The sequence below is a fragment of the Pleurodeles waltl genome, unplaced genomic scaffold (assembly GCF_031143425.1).
Source record: "Pleurodeles waltl isolate 20211129_DDA unplaced genomic scaffold, aPleWal1.hap1.20221129 scaffold_69, whole genome shotgun sequence".
NCBI classification, from domain to species: Eukaryota; Metazoa; Chordata; class Amphibia; order Caudata; family Salamandridae; genus Pleurodeles; species Pleurodeles waltl.
Window position 1 is genome coordinate 101,322 of NW_027150390.1, and position 12,141 is coordinate 113,462.

At 47.4% G+C, this 12,141-nt stretch overlaps 6 non-coding genes across 6 annotated transcripts; all 6 read right to left on the reverse strand.

Annotated features, from left to right (window-relative positions):
- Positions 1-1,165: 1,165 nt before the first annotated feature.
- TRNAG-UCC (transfer RNA glycine (anticodon UCC)) lies at positions 1,166-1,237 on the reverse strand. Its single transcript has one exon. It is a non-coding gene; the product is annotated as a tRNA-Gly (tRNA).
- Positions 1,238-2,760: 1,523 nt separating this feature from the next.
- On the reverse strand, positions 2,761-2,832 carry TRNAG-UCC (transfer RNA glycine (anticodon UCC)). Its single transcript has one exon. It is a non-coding gene; the product is annotated as a tRNA-Gly (tRNA).
- A 3,116-nt stretch (positions 2,833-5,948) lies between these two features.
- On the reverse strand, positions 5,949-6,020 carry TRNAG-UCC (transfer RNA glycine (anticodon UCC)). Its single transcript has one exon. It is a non-coding gene; the product is annotated as a tRNA-Gly (tRNA).
- Positions 6,021-7,531: 1,511 nt separating this feature from the next.
- Positions 7,532-7,603, reverse strand: TRNAG-UCC (transfer RNA glycine (anticodon UCC)). The gene has a single exon. It is a non-coding gene; the product is annotated as a tRNA-Gly (tRNA).
- Positions 7,604-9,124: 1,521 nt separating this feature from the next.
- On the reverse strand, positions 9,125-9,196 carry TRNAG-UCC (transfer RNA glycine (anticodon UCC)). The gene has a single exon. It is a non-coding gene; the product is annotated as a tRNA-Gly (tRNA).
- Positions 9,197-10,719: 1,523 nt separating this feature from the next.
- TRNAG-UCC (transfer RNA glycine (anticodon UCC)) lies at positions 10,720-10,791 on the reverse strand. Its single transcript has one exon. It is a non-coding gene; the product is annotated as a tRNA-Gly (tRNA).
- Between the last annotated feature and the right edge of the window lie 1,350 nt (positions 10,792-12,141).

Consider the following 12,141-nt stretch of genomic DNA (forward strand, 5'->3'; position numbering starts at 1 on the left):
GTCATAACTGTGCATCATTTCCTTTGAAGTGTAGGGTTGATTCTCTGACCATCTGTCTCCCTGACTTTGAGCAGAGACCGATAGTTGAGCAGTCTCTTCCCACAAAAAGCTGGCACAAGCCTGCTGTTTTCCGCTCTGGCAGCGTGGAAACGAGAGAGTGGTCCTCACAAGAAAAAAAAATTAATCCATGCTAGCAGAGGATGGCTTCGATCCATCGACCTCTGGGTTATGGGCCCAGCACGCTTCCGCTGCACCACTCTGTTTCCTGTTCAAAATGCTGTGGTTATGCACATCAGGAGCCTTCAGAGGAGTGGCATGGGATCGCTGGAGCTATTCTGGCAGGGCTCTCACCTCATTTGCCTAAGAATGTCACAAGGCATGCTGGGTGCAGAAAATCTTCGCCTTCCCCTCTCACAGTCAGTCATAGGGGAAAGTCAAGGCCCTCTCAGTCACTAGCCATGTCACACCTTTGTCAAGACAGAAGCACCCCCACCCGCTCCTTCTCTGTGATCCTGCGCTACCATGCTCAGGTTTTGGCCTTACCTGGGAGCCAGAGGTGCACCCGGTGAGGGCTTGCCCGGTATGAGCGTTTGAGAGCGTTCGGGACGTGAGTGGACTTAGGACTGGAAGTTCTGTCCATTCGAAGCAGCCAACCTTTCTGCTGCAGACAGGGGCTGTTCCCTTGGGTTTCTTTCACCTTGCTCTCGGATAAATTTGGTTGTATGCTGCAGTTGCCTGCGATGACTACAAGGTGGCGCTGCTTTCAGGTAAGAGCACAAATATGCAGAAAATGTTGGGGACTTTTGCCACATTTATCGGTGGTGGGTCTCGCACATTTTTTCCAGGGGAGAGATATTGACCTGAAACACTTTTTACTGCAGAGATGCTGCAGTTCTAAAGGCTGGTCGGGCAGAAGGGCTTAGCCGTTTCATTGCCTGCCCCCCTGCAGCCCATTTATTACCAGCAGTTGTGAGTGGTGACTGCTGTTTGTAAAATATAAAAATTTCAGGACATAGAAAGTCGCAGACGGGGCTTTTGGGATGCCTGCCTATGTCTTTGTTTATTATTTATCTAATAGCTGAGTAATCTGGTCAAGATATTTCTCTTTTTTTTAACATATTGCGTTAGAATAGCTACTGCATTCTTAATGTATAAATATTAGCACTGCGTTGGCCGGGAATCGAACCCGGGTCAACTGCTTGGAAGGCAGCTATGCTCACCACTATACCACCAACGCTCCATGGCATATGTTTTTTTTAAGCTCTAGACATCACAACCCTGAGTTCAATTACTATATTGCACCAGTATCAGAGGTATTTTTGGTTTACAGACCAACATGAAAATCAGGAAAAAAGTTCTTGCAACTGCTAAGGAACTGGAGATTGAAACCCATGCAAAAGCTGCGCAGAAAAGGAGAAAGGGAAAGCAGCAGTTCAAATCATTGAAATAAGCATATATTGGCAGCAAGGGAAAAACAGCAGGGTAGAGAAAGAAAACAGCTCCACGAAATTCACAGGAGATTGATAATAGCAGGACAAAAAAAGGGAATAATAGCGTTCCAAGCAGGCTCAGAAAGAAGTGCGAGGGTCCCATCTTTCGTTAATGGTCATAACTGTGCATCATTTCCTTTGAAGTGTAGGGTTGATTCTCTGACCATCTGTCTCCCTGACTTTGAGCAGAGACCGATAGTTGAGCAGTCTCTTCCCACAAAAAGCTGGCACAAGCCTGCTGTTTTCCGCTCTGGCAGCGTGGAAACGAGAGAGTGGTCCTCACAAGAAAAAAAAATCAATCCCTGCTAGCAGAGGATGGTTTCGATCCATCGACCTCTGGGTTATGGGCCCAGCACGCTTCCGCTGCGCCACTCTGCTTCCTGTTCAAAATGCTGTGGTTATGCAGATCAGGAGCCTTCAGAGGAGTGGCATGGGATCGCTGGAGCTATTCTGGCAGGGCTCTCACCTCATTTGCCTAAGAATGTCACAAGGCATGCTGGGTGCAGAAAATCTTCGCCTTACCCTCTCACAGTCAGTCATAGGGGAAAGTCAAGTCCCTCTCAGTCACTAGCCATGTCACGCCTTTGTCAAGACAGAAGCACCCCCACCCGCTCCTTCTCTGTGATCCTGCGCTACCATGCTCAGGTTTTGGCCTTACCTGGGAGCCAGAGGTGCACCCGGTGAGGGTTTGCCCGGTATGAGCGTTCGGGACGTGAGTGGACTTAGGACTGGAAGTTCTGTCCATTCGAAGCAGCCAACCTTCCTGCTGCAGACAGGGGCTGTTCCCTTGGGTTTCTTTCACCTTGCTCTCGGATAAATTTGGTTGTATGCTGCAGTTGCCTGCGATGACTACAAGGTGGCGCTGCTTTCAGGTAAGAGCACAAATATGCAGAAAATGTTGGGGACTTTTGCCACATTTATTGGTGGTGGGTCTCGCACATTTTTTCCAGGGGAGAGATATTGACCTGAAACACTTTTTACTGCAGAGATGCTGCAGTTCTAAAGGCTGGTCGGGCAGAAGGGCTTAGCCGTTTCATTGCCTGCCCCCCTGCAGCCCATTTATTACCAGCAGTTGTGAGTGGTGACTGCTGTTTGTAAAATATAAAAATTTCAGGACATAGAAAGTCGCAGACGGGGCTTTTGGGATGCCTGCCTATGTCTTTGTTTATTATTTATCTAATAGCTGAGTAATCTGGTCAAGATATTTCTCTTTTTTTTAACATATTGCGTTAGAATAGCTACTGCTTTCTTAATGTATAAATATTAGCACTGCGTTGGCCGGGAATCGAACCCGGGTCAACTGCTTGGAAGGCAGCTATGCTCACCACTATACCACCAACGCTCCAGGGCATATGTTTTTTTTAAGCTCTAGACATCACAACCCTGAGTTCAATTACTATATTGCACCAGTATCAGAGGTATTTTTGGTTTACAGACCAACATGAAAATCAGGAAAAAAGTTCTTGCAACTGCTAAGGAACTGGAGATTGAAACCCATGCAAAAGCTGCGCAGAAAAGGAGAAAGGGAAAGCAGCAGTTCAAATCATTGAAATAAGCATATATTGGCAGCAAGGGAAAAACAGCAGGGTAGAGAAAGAAAACAGCTCCATGAAATTCACAGTAGATTGATAATAGCAGGACAAAAAAAGGGAATAATAGCGTTCCAAGCAGGCTCAGAAAGAAGTGCGAGGGTCCCATCTTTCGTTAATGGTCATAACTGTGCATCATTTCCTTTGAAGTGTAGGGTTGATTCTCTGACCATCTGTCTCCCTGACTTTGAGCAGAGACCGATAGTTGAGCAGTCTCTTCCCACAAAAAGCTGGCACAAGCCTGCTGTTTTCCGCTCTGGCAGCGTGGAAACGAGAGAGTGGTCCTCACAAGAAAAAAAAATCAATCCATGCTAGCAGAGGATGGCTTCGATCCATCGACCTCTGGGTTATGGGCCCAGCACGCTTCCGCTGCACCACTCTGTTTCCTGTTCAAAATGCTGTGGTTATGCACATCAGGAGCCTTCAGAGGAGTGGCATGGGATCGCTGGAGCTATTCTGGCAGGGCTCTCACCTCATTTGCCTAAGAATGTCACAAGGCATGCTGGGTGCAGAAAATCTTCGCCTTCCCCTCTCACAGTCAGTCATAGGGGAAAGTCAAGGCCCTCTCAGTCACTAGCCATGTCACGCCTTTGTCAAGACAGAAGCACCCCCACCCGCTCCTTCTCTGTGATCCTGCGCTACCATGCTCAGGTTTTGGCCTTACCTGGGAGCCAGAGGTGCACGCGGTGAGGGCTGAGCGTTTGAGAGCGTTCGGGACGTGAGTGGACTTAGGACTGGAAGTTCTGTCCATTCGAAGAAGCCAACCTTTCTGCTGCAGACAGGGGCTGTTCCCTTGGGTTTCTTTCACCTTGCTCTCGGATAAATTTGGTTGTATGCTGCAGTTGCCTGCGATGACTACAAGGTGGCGCTGCTTTCAGGTAAGAGCACAAATATGCAGAAAATGTTGGGGACTTTTGCCACATTTATCGATGGTGTGTCTCGCACATTTTTTCCAGGGGAGAGATATTGACCTGAAACACTTTTTACTGCAGAGATGCTGCAGTTCTAAAGGCTGGTCGGGCAGAAGGGCTTAGCCGTTTCATTGCCTGCCCCCCTGCAGCCCATTTATTACCAGCAGTTGTGAGTGGTGACTGCTGTTTGTAAAGTATAAAAATTTCAGGACATAGAAAGTCACAGACGGGGCTTTTGGGATGCCTGCCTATGTCTTTGTTTATTATTTATCTAATAGCTGAGTAATCTGGTCAAGATATTTCTCTTTTTTTTAACATATTGCGTTAGAATAGCTACTGCATTCTTAATGTATAAATATTAGCACTGCGTTGGCCGGGAATCGAACCCGGGTCAACTGCTAGGAAGGCAGCTATGCTCACCACTATACCACCAACGCTCCATGGCATATGTTTTTTTTAAGCTCTAGACATCACAACCCTGAGTTCAATTACTATATTGCACCAGTATCAGAGGTATTTTTGGTTTACAGACCAACATGAAAATCAGGAAAAAAGTTCTTGCAACTGCTAAGGAACTGGAGATTGAAACCCATGCAAAAGCTGCGCAGAAAAGGAGAAAGGGAAAGCAGCAGTTCAAATCATTGAAATAAGCATATATTGGCAGCAAGGGAAAAACAGCAGGGTAGAGAAAGAAAACAGCTCCACGAAATTCACAGGAGATTGATAATAGCAGGACAAAAAAAGGGAATAATAGGCTCAGAAAGAAGTGCGAGGGTCCCATCTTTCGTTAATGGTCATAACTGTGCATCATTTCCTTTGAAGTGTAGGGTTGATTCTCTGACCATCTGTCTCCCTGACTTTGAGCAGAGACCGATAGTTGAGCAGTCTCTTCCCACAAAAAGCTGGCACAAGCCTGCTGTTTTCCGCTCTGGCAGCGTGGAAACGAGAGAGTGGTCCTCACAAGAAAAAAAAATCAATCCATGCTAGCAGAGGATGGCTTCGATCCATCGACCTCTGGGTTATGGGCCCAGCACGCTTCCGCTGCACCACTCTGTTTCCTGTTCAAAATGCTGTGGTTATGCACATCAGGAGCCTTCAGAGGAGTGGCATGGGATCGCTGGAGCTATTCTGGCAGGGCTCTCACCTCATTTGCCTAAGAATGTCACAAGGCATGCTGGGTGCAGAAAATCTTCGCCTTCCCCTCTCACAGTCAGTCATAGGGGAAAGTCAAGGCCCTCTCAGTCACTAGCCATGTCACGCCTTTGTCAAGACAGAAGCACCCCCACCCGCTCCTTCTCTGTGATCCTGCGCTACCATGCTCAGGTTTTGGCCTTACCTGGGAGCCAGAGGTGCACCCGGTGAGGGCTTGCCCGGTATGAGCGTTTGAGAGCGTTCGGGACGTGAGTGGACTTAGGACTGGAAGTTCTGTCCATTCGAAGCAGCCAACCTTTCTGCTGCAGACAGGGGCTGTTCCCTTGGGTTTCTTTCACCTTGCTCTCGGATAAATTTGGTTGTATGCTGCAGTTGCCTGCGATGACTACAAGGTGGCGCTGCTTTCAGGTAAGAGCACAAATATGCAGAAAATGTTGGGGACTTTTGCCACATTTATCGGTGGTGGGTCTCGCACATTTTTTCCAGGGGAGAGATATTGACCTGAAACACTTTTTACTGCAGAGATGCTGCAGTTCTAAAGGCTGGTCGGGCAGAAGGGCTTAGCCGTTTCATTGCCTGCCCCCCTGCAGCCCATTTATTACCAGCAGTTGTGAGTGGTGACTGCTGTTTGTAAAATATAAAAATTTCAGGACATAGAAAGTCGCAGACGGGGCTTTTGGGATGCCTGCCTATGTCTTTGTTTATTATTTATCTAATAGCTGAGTAATCTGGTCAAGATATTTCTCTTTTTTTTAACATATTGCGTTAGAATAGCTACTGCATTCTTAATGTATAAATATTAGCACTGCGTTGGCCGGGAATCGAACCCGGGTCAACTGCTTGGAAGGCAGCTATGCTCACCACTATACCACCAACGCTCCATGGCATATGTTTTTTTTAAGCTCTAGACATCACAACCCTGAGTTCAATTACTATATTGCACCAGTATCAGAGGTGTTTTTGGTTTACAGACCAACATGAAAATCAGGAAAAAAGTTCTTGCAACTGCTAAGGAACTGGAGATTGAAACCCATGCAAAAGCTGCGCAGAAAAGGAGAAAGGGAAAGCAGCAGTTCAAATCATTGAAATAAGCATATATTGGCAGCAAGGGAAAAACAGCAGGGTAGAGAAAGAAAACAGCTCCACGAAATTCACAGGAGATTGATAATAGCAGGACAAAAAAAGGGAATAATAGGCTCAGAAAGAAGTGCGAGGGTCCCATCTTTCGTTAATGGTCATAACTGTGCATCATTTCCTTTGAAGTGTAGGGTTGATTCTCTGACCATCTGTCTCCCTGACTTTGAGCAGAGACCGATAGTTGAGCAGTCTCTTCCCACAAAAAGCTGGCACAAGCCTGCTGTTTTCCGCTCTGGCAGCGTGGAAACGAGAGAGTGGTCCTCACAAGAAAAAAAAATCAATCCATGCTAGCAGAGGATGGCTTCGATCCATCGACCTCTGGGTTATGGGCCCAGCACGCTTCCGCTGCACCACTCTGTTTCCTGTTCAAAATGCTGTGGTTATGCACATCAGGAGCCTTCAGAGGAGTGGCATGGGATCGCTGGAGCTATTCTGGCAGGGCTCTCACCTCATTTGCCTAAGAATGTCACAAGGCATGCTGGGTGCAGAAAATCTTCGCCTTCCCCTCTCACAGTCAGTCATAGGGGAAAGTCAAGGCCCTCTCAGTCACTAGCCATGTCACGCCTTTGTCAAGACAGAAGCACCCCCACCCGCTCCTTCTCTGTGATCCTGCGCTACCATGCTCAGGTTTTGGCCTTACCTGGGAGCCAGAGGTGCACCCGGTGAGGGCTGAGCGTTTGAGAGCGTTCGGGACGTGAGTGGACTTAGGACTGGAAGTTCTGTCCATTCGAAGCAGCCAACCTTTCTGCTGCAGACAGGGGCTGTTCCCTTGGGTTTCTTTCACCTTGCTCTCGGATAAATTTGGTTGTATGCTGCAGTTGCCTGCGATGACTACAAGGTGGCGCTGCTTTCAGGTAAGAGCACAAATATGCAGAAAATGTTGGGGACTTTTGCCACATTTATCGGTGGTGGGTCTCGCACATTTTTTCCAGGGGAGAGATATTGACCTGAAACACTTTTTACTGCAGAGATGCTGCAGTTCTAAAGGCTGGTCGGGCAGAAGGGCTTAGCCGTTTCATTGCCTGCCCCCCTGCAGCCCATTTATTACCAGCAGTTGTGAGTGGTGACTGCTGTTTGTAAAGTATAAAAATTTCAGGACATAGAAAGTCACAGACGGGGCTTTTGGGATGCCTGCCTATGTCTTTGTTTATTATTTATCTAATAGCTGAGTAATCTGGTCAAGATATTTCTCTTTTTTTTAACATATTGCGTTAGAATAGCTACTGCATTCTTAATGTATAAATATTAGCACTGCGTTGGCCGGGAATCGAACCCAGGTCAACTGCTTGGAAGGCAGCTATGCTCACCACTATACCACCAACGCTCCATGGCATATGTTTTTTTTAAGCTCTAGACATCACAACCCTGAGTTCAATTACTATATTGCACCAGTATCAGAGGTATTTTTGGTTTACAGACCAACATGAAAATCAGGAAAAAAGTTCTTGCAACTGCTAAGGAACTGGAGATTGAAACCCATGCAAAAGCTGCGCAGAAAAGGAGAAAGGGAAAGCAGCAGTTCAAATCATTGAAATAAGCATATATTGGCAGCAAGGGAAAAACAGCAGGGTAGAGAAAGAAAACAGCTCCACGAAATTCACAGGAGATTGATAATAGCAGGACAAAAAAAGGGAATAATAGGCTCAGAAAGAAGTGCGAGGGTCCCATCTTTCGTTAATGGTCATAACTGTGCATCATTTCCTTTGAAGTGTAGGGTTGATTCTCTGACCATCTGTCTCCCTGACTTTGAGCAGAGACCGATAGTTGAGCAGTCTCTTCCCACAAAAAGCTGGCACAAGCCTGCTGTTTTCCGCTCTGGCAGCGTGGAAACGAGAGAGTGGTCCTCACAAGAAAAAAAAATTAATCCATGCTAGCAGAGGATGGCTTCGATCCATCGACCTCTGGGTTATGGGCCCAGCACGCTTCCGCTGCACCACTCTGTTTCCTGTTCAAAATGCTGTGGTTATGCACATCAGGAGCCTTCAGAGGAGTGGCATGGGATCGCTGGAGCTATTCTGGCAGGGCTCTCACCTCATTTGCCTAAGAATGTCACAAGGCATGCTGGGTGCAGAAAATCTTCGCCTTCCCCTCTCACAGTCAGTCATAGGGGAAAGTCAAGGCCCTCTCAGTCACTAGCCATGTCACACCTTTGTCAAGACAGAAGCACCCCCACCCGCTCCTTCTCTGTGATCCTGCGCTACCATGCTCAGGTTTTGGCCTTACCTGGGAGCCAGAGGTGCACCCGGTGAGGGCTTGCCCGGTATGAGCGTTTGAGAGCGTTCGGGACGTGAGTGGACTTAGGACTGGAAGTTCTGTCCATTCGAAGCAGCCAACCTTTCTGCTGCAGACAGGGGCTGTTCCCTTGGGTTTCTTTCACCTTGCTCTCGGATAAATTTGGTTGTATGCTGCAGTTGCCTGCGATGACTACAAGGTGGCGCTGCTTTCAGGTAAGAGCACAAATATGCAGAAAATGTTGGGGACTTTTGCCACATTTATCGGTGGTGGGTCTCGCACATTTTTTCCAGGGGAGAGATATTGACCTGAAACACTTTTTACTGCAGAGATGCTGCAGTTCTAAAGGCTGGTCGGGCAGAAGGGCTTAGCCGTTTCATTGCCTGCCCCCCTGCAGCCCATTTATTACCAGCAGTTGTGAGTGGTGACTGCTGTTTGTAAAATATAAAAATTTCAGGACATAGAAAGTCGCAGACGGGGCTTTTGGCATGCCTGCCTATGTCTTTGTTTATTATTTATCTAATAGCTGAGTAATCTGGTCAAGATATTTCTCTTTTTTTTAACATATTGCGTTAGAATAGCTACTGCATTCTTAATGTATAAATATTAGCACTGCGTTGGCCGGGAATCGAACCCGGGTCAACTGCTTGGAAGGCAGCTATGCTCACCACTATACCACCAACGCTCCATGGCATATGTTTTTTTTAAGCTCTAGACATCACAACCCTGAGTTCAATTACTATATTGCACCAGTATCAGAGGTATTTTTGGTTTACAGACCAACATGAAAATCAGGAAAAAAGTTCTTGCAACTGCTAAGGAACTGGAGATTGAAACCCATGCAAAAGCTGCGCAGAAAAGGAGAAAGGGAAAGCAGCAGTTCAAATCATTGAAATAAGCATATATTGGCAGCAAGGGAAAAACAGCAGGGTAGAGAAAGAAAACAGCTCCACGAAATTCACAGGAGATTGATAATAGCAGGACAAAAAAAGGGAATAATAGCGTTCCAAGCAGGCTCAGAAAGAAGTGCGAGGGTCCCATCTTTCGTTAATGGTCATAACTGTGCATCATTTCCTTTGAAGTGTAGGGTTGATTCTCTGACCATCTGTCTCCCTGACTTTGAGCAGAGACCGATAGTTGAGCAGTCTCTTCCCACAAAAAGCTGGCACAAGCCTGCTGTTTTCCGCTCTGGCAGCGTGGAAACGAGAGAGTGGTCCTCACAAGAAAAAAAAATCAATCCCTGCTAGCAGAGGATGGTTTCGATCCATCGACCTCTGGGTTATGGGCCCAGCACGCTTCCGCTGCGCCACTCTGCTTCCTGTTCAAAATGCTGTGGTTATGCAGATCAGGAGCCTTCAGAGGAGTGGCATGGGATCGCTGGAGCTATTCTGGCAGGGCTCTCACCTCATTTGCCTAAGAATGTCACAAGGCATGCTGGGTGCAGAAAATCTTCGCCTTACCCTCTCACAGTCAGTCATAGGGGAAAGTCAAGTCCCTCTCAGTCACTAGCCATGTCACGCCTTTGTCAAGACAGAAGCACCCCCACCCGCTCCTTCTCTGTGATCCTGCGCTACCATGCTCAGGTTTTGGCCTTACCTGGGAGCCAGAGGTGCACCCGGTGAGGGTTTGCCCGGTATGAGCGTTCGGGACGTGAGTGGACTTAGGACTGGAAGTTCTGTCCATTCGAAGCAGCCAACCTTCCTGCTGCAGACAGGGGCTGTTCCCTTGGGTTTCTTTCACCTTGCTCTCGGATAAATTTGGTTGTATGCTGCAGTTGCCTGCGATGACTACAAGGTGGCGCTGCTTTCAGGTAAGAGCACAAATATGCAGAAAATGTTGGGGACTTTTGCCACATTTATTGGTGGTGGGTCTCGCACATTTTATCCAGGGGAGAGATATTGACCTGAAACACTTTTTACTGCAGAGATGCTGCAGTTCTAAAGGCTGGTCGGGCAGAAGGGCTTAGCCGTTTCATTGCCTGCCCCCCTGCAGCCCATTTATTACCAGCAGTTGTGAGTGGTGACTGCTGTTTGTAAAATATAAAAATTTCAGGACATAGAAAGTCGCAGACGGGGCTTTTGGGATGCCTGCCTATGTCTTTGTTTATTATTTATCTAATAGCTGAGTAATCTGGTCAAGATATTTCTCTTTTTTTTAACATATTGCGTTAGAATAGCTACTGCTTTCTTAATGTATAAATATTAGCACTGCGTTGGCCGGGAATCGAACCCGGGTCAACTGCTTGGAAGGCAGCTATGCTCACCACTATACCACCAACGCTCCAGGGCATATGTTTTTTTTAAGCTCTAGACATCACAACCCTGAGTTCAATTACTATATTGCACCAGTATCAGAGGTATTTTTGGTTTACAGACCAACATGAAAATCAGGAAAAAAGTTCTTGCAACTGCTAAGGAACTGGAGATTGAAACCCATGCAAAAGCTGCGCAGAAAAGGAGAAAGGGAAAGCAGCAGTTCAAATCATTGAAATAAGCATATATTGGCAGCAAGGGAAAAACAGCAGGGTAGAGAAAGAAAACAGCTCCATGAAATTCACAGTAGATTGATAATAGCAGGACAAAAAAAGGGAATAATAGCGTTCCAAGCAGGCTCAGAAAGAAGTGCGAGGGTCCCATCTTTCGTTAATGGTCATAACTGTGCATCATTTCCTTTGAAGTGTAGGGTTGATTCTCTGACCATCTGTCTCCCTGACTTTGAGCAGAGACCGATAGTTGAGCAGTCTCTTCCCACAAAAAGCTGGCACAAGCCTGCTGTTTTCCGCTCTGGCAGCGTGGAAACGAGAGAGTGGTCCTCACAAGAAAAAAAAATCAATCCATGCTAGCAGAGGATGGCTTCGATCCATCGACCTCTGGGTTATGGGCCCAGCACGCTTCCGCTGCACCACTCTGTTTCCTGTTCAAAATGCTGTGGTTATGCACATCAGGAGCCTTCAGAGGAGTGGCATGGGATCGCTGGAGCTATTCTGGCAGGGCTCTCACCTCATTTGCCTAAGAATGTCACAAGGCATGCTGGGTGCAGAAAATCTTCGCCTTCCCCTCTCACAGTCAGTCATAGGGGAAAGTCAAGGCCCTCTCAGTCACTAGCCATGTCACGCCTTTGTCAAGACAGAAGCACCCCCACCCGCTCCTTCTCTGTGATCCTGCGCTACCATGCTCAGGTTTTGGCCTTACCTGGGAGCCAGAGGTGCACGCGGTGAGGGCTGAGCGTTTGAGAGCGTTCGGGACGTGAGTGGACTTAGGACTGGAAGTTCTGTCCATTCGAAGAAGCCAACCTTTCTGCTGCAGACAGGGGCTGTTCCCTTGGGTTTCTTTCACCTTGCTCTCGGATAAATTTGGTTGTATGCTGCAGTTGCCTGCGATGACTACAAGGTGGCGCTGCTTTCAGGTAAGAGCACAAATATGCAGAAAATGTTGGGGACTTTTGCCACATTTATCGATGGTGTGTCTCGCACATTTTTTCCAGGGGAGAGATATTGACCTGAAACACTTTTTACTGCAGAGATGCTGCAGTTCTAAAGGCTGGTCGGGCAGAAGGGCTTAGCCGTTTCATTGCCTGCCCCCCTGCAGCCCATTTATTACCAGCAGTTGTGAGTGGTGACTGCTGTTTGTA